Below are 7,447 nucleotides of genomic sequence, written 5' to 3'. Positions count from 1 at the left end.
TATGGCCAAAGGCCTAGGCTACATACCCCAAATACTTACCTGTTAGGGCCAGACTCCTGGGCCTGGGGTAGAGCTCGAGGCTTGGAATCAGGAATAGATTCCTTTAAGGGAATACGACCAAGAGCCTAGAATCATACTAGTCTTGGCCTGTCACACAATAATTTACTTAGCTGTGGGAGCAACACATCTAGTTATCAGTCGAGAAGGGGGCTCGACCTAAAGCATGTTCCAATGCTGGTTTCCCATGGAAAAAACGCTCGCAGTGCACGGCGATTGCCCCCTCGGAGACATCGCGTGCGTGCTCTTCGCCCAAACAAATAACGCATAGATCGTGTGTGTCATCAGATGTTAAACAACGTCAACACGAATGCACACATCCTAAAACGCTCTGCTAGTGCTCGCCATAATGAGATTTTTTGAATAGAGCTCGCTCTTACCACAGAAATGCACGCTTCAAACAAAACAGTCAATGAAGACGAAGAAGAGAATGATGTGTGCTCCCGGCGCCTATTTATACTATAGTCGCACCGGTAGTGACGTCATGGCTGTCGCCGGCCAACGAGTTGGTGTTTTTTTCAATGTATGCTTCAGACACGGGTCACGACGAGGCGTTCCCCCATAGCGACCCCTAGAGGACGCAGTTCGAAGTTCCAATGAAAGGGAACTACATTACCCATAATGCTGTAGAAAATTTCACCAATCAGAGAACTGCAGTGTCTTGTTAAGCTGTAAAAATATTTATATATTTGTATATTTATTTGCATATTTTGCAATAAACTTACAATATATTATTTCTATAGATACAATCAACAACTTTAAATGAAGAGTTCTATATTTTTCTGTTGTTTTTAATTCGATAATGTCATTTGCAATGCTTCATGGGATTGTAGTTCTTTCCCTCACTAAAGCTGTTAAGCTGTTAAGTACACAGTGTTCTACCTTTTTCTTTTTGTCCAATTTTCAAAAACTTTTCTTCAGATAAAAGTTTGAAATGTTTGTAATAACTTGGTTCATGGTTTATAAGTGCTATAACAAAGACTTTTTAAAATTCCTATGGGGAAAAAAAAGAAGAAAAAAAAACTCAGAAACCTACACCGCTGAAAAAGTGGACACTTTGCACTCTATAGAGCAAGCAACCACCTAGCAACCACCCAAAACACCCTAGCAACCGCTTACCTCTCAGAACACCACAGCAACTGTCTAGCGACGCCTGTTATTGTATATAATTTTTCATATACCGCATTCAAATGACAGCCTAGGAGTTATATATAAAAAAAAAAACTCACAAAAATGTCGTCCTGTGCCAGAAGGTTTTCTACAAAGCACTGCTGTACGAAAGACACAGAAGTCTTCAGAACAATGAATGTGGTGAAAAAGAAGTAGAAATAAACCTGTCTGTCTATCTATCACACACACACACATATATGCATTTTCAGTTCAGTTCTACATGGCACACAACCCGGTAACACACTGACCTGCATTCTAGGATATTCCTCAGTGTCACACAGTACACAGATGTTCAGATGACAGCAGGAATGAAGATCACTCAGGTGAACCATGTCAGTATAATTCAGACCTACTGATGCAGCCAACTGATACACACCTGATAAAATCAATGCATACCACGGCCAGACGCAGACACACACACACACTTCATGCCCTCCAGGATTTCTAGAGAGCAGGAGGGGGAAGAGGACCCCACCGAAATCTTCCAGGGCATGTAACACCTGCGTGATGTTTGCAGAGAAAAGCAATGAGGAGGAAAAGCGAGAGCTTTAATTAGTGTTTGCGAGAAAAGAAAACCTGCAGCATATGGATAAGATTTCACAACCATGTTTGTTTTTAGAAACGGTGATAAAATCAGATGTAGCTCATATCTCGCCACACAGAAAACGCCTCTGTGACACATGCCATTCTCTTCTCTCTGCTGGTTGTTCATGAGATTCAATTTCTCCCCACCGCCCTCTTCAAGATAATGATCAGGAGACCATGTCCATCACTGGAAATATCTCGAGATCTTCCACAAGCTCTATTTCAGATTATAAAAAATGGTGAAAATCAATAGAAAATAACAATAGACTGTATAATTCCATGTTTTCTTATTATTAAAATCCAGAACACCCTAGAAACTGCACAGCAACACAATGAAAACATACCAACCACATAGCAACACTTTACAAACAGCATAAACATTTACATTTATTCATCTAGCAGATGCTTTTATTCAAAGCGACAAAAGAGGAATACAACAACTGTTTCACAACCACAACAAACTCAGTCAAACATAACTTATTATTCATCTTTCAGCCATCATGGTATTGCACTGAATTACATCTGCTAAGTGAACATGTTTTGCCCCCACAATAAAAACTAGAGAGCTTTGAGAATAAAAATAAGCATTTAAATATCATCTTACAAAAACATATTATTGGAAGATATAGAGTGATCTCATAATTATATGCATTTTATGTAAGTAGTCTGTTATAAATATTTCATTGATTAACATTAGAAGCTATCAGAATTATCTTAATTTTGGCAGTGTAAATATCAGCAATTGCACCAAATTGCATATTTGTGCTTTTTTGGGGGCCTCTGAATATATATTATATTCTCAATATATATTAGCCATAAAAGCTTGACGTATCAAATATGATGCTAAATAAAAATCAAACTTTAAGATTTGATTTAATGGCTCAATACATTAAAAACAGATTTTGCTGACATTTATTTTATATGTCAGGTTTTAGATGGTTAAATATCCAGCTTTTTGGCATAGGATTTTGGACCAATGAGATTCCACTGGGGGCGGAGCTACCTAGTGCAAATATTAGTTAAGACAAAATATATACAAAACAGTATGCAAGGAAATCATTAAGAAAAACTAATTCATGCTACAGAGACAACACTGAAAGTATTGTGTTGATGTGTTTTATTTCTGCCGTTTGAGTCAAGTTGCACTAGAAGATAAAGCTCCTAAAGCACTTGCTTATTTCACCGTCACAGACTCACATAAACTCGCATGTTTGTGTAACCCAGTACAGATGAAAGAACTTCAGAGGAACAAGAAAAAAGGCCAGATTCGGAACATCTCGCTCTGAACTCACAATGACAGCTCTGTCAATGAAGAAAGGGTATCTGTGAACGAAGAAAAAATCATTACCAAATGCTGTGACAGAGCTGTCAGGTGAAATGTATCGTGGGTAATACTGTAGTGTGAACTTTCCACTGCCATTTAACTGAGTGAATCTCACAGTGTGACGCTGCATGACTGTGTCATCCAGCAAAACTCTTTTTATAGGGACATACAGGAGTGCATGATGGGCCATTCAAAGGCTTTTTTCCTCGTGGGTGAAATGTTTAGCCTTTTTACATCTATTTGCCAGAAAAATATCTATAATGTAGTTTGACTGTATATTTGGGATTTAAATAATAAAACATGCATGTCGAGTGAGCTCAGGTTTAACGCTGATATTTTTTGTTCATTCATAACTTACCACTATGAAGTTGTAGGTGTTGCTGTGCACTTGCGAAGGTGCTTCTTTGATGTTTTGGTCCCGAGCCCCTTCAAAGACAAAAATAAATAAATTAAATAAACAGTGAGACCACTCAGTAAAGTAAGCTCACAGCAACAGCTCACCTCACCAAAACACATGATTGGAGAACTGATGTGGAGCACAAATGCTGCAGGATGACTTTCTCACCGCGGTTGAATTTTTAATACTTAGGGTTTTGAAGTCTCCATTGCTCTGCTTTGCTTTAATTCTAAACCCTAAGTCTGTTTTAACCCTATTTTGTTTGTTTGTTCAAGACTTTTTCTGAGTAACACTCTCCCTCTAGACCAAACTTTTTGTACAGTATTCATTCAAACCTTTGGGAGATGCTTTGCTGTTTACCGTCTACTGAATATACAAGTGAGGTCAAATTGATTTGTATAGCGCTTTTCATAATATGAAATAATATAATGAAATTAATGCCGCGATTTCAATATTCATATTATTCATCTTTCAGCCATCATGGTATTGCACTGAATTACATCTGCTAAGTGAACATGTTTTGCCCCCACAATAAAAACTAGAGAGCTTTGAGAATAAAAATAAGCATTTAAATATCATCTTACAAAAACATATTATTGGAAGATATAGAGTGATCTCATAATTATATGCATTTTATGTAAGTAGTCTGTTATAAATATTTCATTGATTAACATTAGAAGCTATCAGAATTATCTTAATTTTGGCAGTGTAAATATCAGCAATTGCACCAAATTGCATATTTGTGCTTTTTTGGGGGCCTCTGAATATATATTATATTCTCAATATATATTAGCCATAAAAGCTTGACGTATCAAATATGATGCTAAATAAAAATCAAACTTTAAGATTTGATTTAATGGCTCAATACATTAAAAACAGATTTTGCTGACATTTATTTTATATGTCAGGTTTTAGATGGTTAAATATCCAGCTTTTTGGCATAGGATTTTGGACCAATGAGATTCCACTGGGGGCGGAGCTACCTAGTGCAAATATTAGTTAAGACAAAATATATACAAAACAGTATGCAAGGAAATCATTAAGAAAAACTAATTCATGCTACAGAGACAACACTGAAAGTATTGTGTTGATGTGTTTTATTTCTGCCGTTTGAGTCAAGTTGCACTAGAAGATAAAGCTCCTAAAGCACTTGCTTATTTCACCGTCACAGACTCACATAAACTCGCATGTTTGTGTAACCCAGTACAGATGAAAGAACTTCAGAGGAACAAGAAAAAAGGCCAGATTCGGAACATCTCGCTCTGAACTCACAATGACAGCTCTGTCAATGAAGAAAGGGTATCTGTGAACGAAGAAAAAATCATTACCAAATGCTGTGACAGAGCTGTCAGGTGAAATGTATCGTGGGTAATACTGTAGTGTGAACTTTCCACTGCCATTTAACTGAGTGAATCTCACAGTGTGACGCTGCATGACTGTGTCATCCAGCAAAACTCTTTTTATAGGGACATACAGGAGTGCATGATGGGCCATTCAAAGGCTTTTTTCCTCGTGGGTGAAATGTTTAGCCTTTTTACATCTATTTGCCAGAAAAATATCTATAATGTAGTTTGACTGTATATTTGGGATTTAAATAATAAAACATGCATGTCGAGTGAGCTCAGGTTTAACGCTGATATTTTTTGTTCATTCATAACTTACCACTATGAAGTTGTAGGTGTTGCTGTGCACTTGCGAAGGTGCTTCTTTGATGTTTTGGTCCCGAGCCCCTTCAAAGACAAAAATAAATAAATAAAATAAACAGTGAGACCACTCAGTAAAGTAAGCTCACAGCAACAGCTCACCTCACCAAAACACATGATTGGAGAACTGATGTGGAGCACAAATGCTGCAGGATGACTTTCTCACCGCGGTTGAATTTTTAATACTTAGGGTTTTGAAGTCTCCATTGCTCTGCTTTGCTTTAATTCTAAACCCTAAGTCTGTTTTAACCCTATTTTGTTTGTTTGTTCAAGACTTTTTCTGAGTAACACTCTCCCTCTAGACCAAACTTTTTGTACAGTATTCATTCAAACCTTTGGGAGATGCTTTGCTGTTTACCGTCTACTGAATATACAAGTGAGGTCAAATTGATTTGTATAGCGCTTTTCATAATATGAAATAATATAATGAAATTAATGCCGCGATTTCAATATTCATAAGGATTCATTTTTAGGTGTCGTCAATACGTCAGTTTTGTACGTTTAAATGCTGAAAATACGTAAGTACTTGTACGTTTAGATGCTGAAAATATGTCAGTATTGTACGTTTTAGTGCCTGTAAAAACGTAAATAAATGTACGTTTTATAGAACCCCATTTTACGTAAAATACATACGAATTATCATGAGATCACGTTGCAGCGACTTGATTTGAAATGCTATTAAACACTGTGTGGAGTCATTCAACATGCCACACAAATAGCGTTGCTCACGAGAAGCACTTCTAACGCTCACAGTTAATTCCAGTTGGAGCAATCCTTTTATAAAAAAAAAAAAAAAAACATTGATAGAATACAAATACTGAATGAGCCATTTTCTCTTTTAATATAAAGGATGTAAAGCTTAACCAAGCTCATTGCAATATTCTACAATCTACAAAAGACATATGTGATTCTTATATCATACATACACAACTCAGTCATAATTGAAAATGTTCACCCATGTCCAACTACAAATGGATTTCTATGACAGAATTTTGACTTTCTGAATGCAATGTATATGCAATGTATAAGTTCATATAATGCCTAAAATTGTAATCTACAAATGTACCTTTTGTTCTTACGAGTCAATAGAGCGAAGAAAGCGAAGATTTCATACAAAAATGACCTCAATAAACTTACCTATATTTCCTATTTAAAACACCAATATACATCATCACTCATACTTACATGTAAATTAACCATGTCAAAACAGAGCACTGCAAAATTAATTTCCTATTAATTAAAACCGAAAGAGTTGTTGAGAGTCGAGTCAGAGGAAACACAATTAACAAGCATTTCCGACGCCCAGCATTGGCAGGCAAATAAAACATTGTGTTAATTATTCATCGGTAGGAAATAATGCTGGAATTACCCTGCTTTAACCTGACTACTGCTTAATTGTGTTCCAAAACCTCGTTATCTCCGAAGAGGTAAATAAGAAAGTGATTACAACTCATCAGCGCTGGTTTGTGTGGCCTCTCCAGGGCTGAGTGTCATCAGTGTTCGTTAGGTAATGAGCAGTGATTGGTATGAAATTACTTCTTCACCTCGTCTGTCTTCTGCATGCTGCTTTATGCATACTTACCAGTGCATGACTGCCAGACAGCATCTGAAGAAGAATCACCACACAATGGAAGTGTTTGGAATAGAAAACTAGCGCTCTGCAGCATACTGTATACTGTAGTAGTGCGCGAAACAGTGCACAATATGCAACCTGTAGCATAAACTGATCACAGTCACCTCATGATGTTGCATGTTTAATTAAAATTGGTTTATAATACCCGGAAAAGCTATCCATTAACATTCATCTTAATGGTGGTTGTTTAGCGTAGGACCTCTGGAAGTATCATACTTGAAATCTGCCATCTTTGCACATGGTTGCTGAAAAGGAAGAAATAAATATTAAATTAAGTTCATTTCAACTCAAGCTAATAAAATAAAATAAAAAAAATATTTGACCCCTTAGTTTAATATAAACAATTTAAAAAGTACAGTTTAGTATTTCTAATCTACTTCATTAGTTAAAAATTGTATTAATTTCAAGCTTTTAGGCGCCCTATAAAATTAAATACAACAAAATAAATCAATAAAAAAATTTAATAAAACATAAAAATAAATAAAATAAAACCAAGAAATCAATCCTTGCCGCTTTAGTTTAACACACACACACACACACACACACACACACACACACACACACACACACACACACAA

At 36.3% G+C, this 7,447-nt stretch overlaps 2 long non-coding RNA genes across 2 annotated transcripts; both read right to left on the bottom strand.

Annotated features, from left to right (window-relative positions):
* Positions 1-2,914: 2,914 nt before the first annotated feature.
* LOC107687068 (uncharacterized) lies at positions 2,915-3,563 on the bottom strand. Its single transcript, XR_001634093.1, has 2 exons — positions 3,495-3,563; positions 2,915-3,135 (listed from the first exon to the last, which is right to left on the bottom strand). It is a non-coding gene; the product is annotated as an uncharacterized LOC107687068 (long non-coding RNA).
* Positions 3,564-4,615: 1,052 nt separating this feature from the next.
* On the bottom strand, positions 4,616-6,626 carry LOC107687067 (uncharacterized). The gene is made up of 3 exons (XR_001634092.1): positions 6,422-6,626; positions 5,196-5,263; positions 4,616-4,836 (listed from the first exon to the last, which is right to left on the bottom strand). It is a non-coding gene; the product is annotated as an uncharacterized LOC107687067 (long non-coding RNA).
* Positions 6,627-7,447: the final 821 nt, after the last annotated feature.

Source organism: Sinocyclocheilus anshuiensis, unplaced genomic scaffold (assembly GCF_001515605.1).
Source record: "Sinocyclocheilus anshuiensis isolate Anshui unplaced genomic scaffold, SAMN03320099.WGS_v1.1 scaffold1641, whole genome shotgun sequence".
Classification (NCBI taxonomy): Eukaryota; Metazoa; Chordata; class Actinopteri; order Cypriniformes; family Cyprinidae; genus Sinocyclocheilus; species Sinocyclocheilus anshuiensis.
Note: the sequence above shows the minus strand (reverse complement) of the source record. Positions and strands in the feature narration are given on the sequence as shown.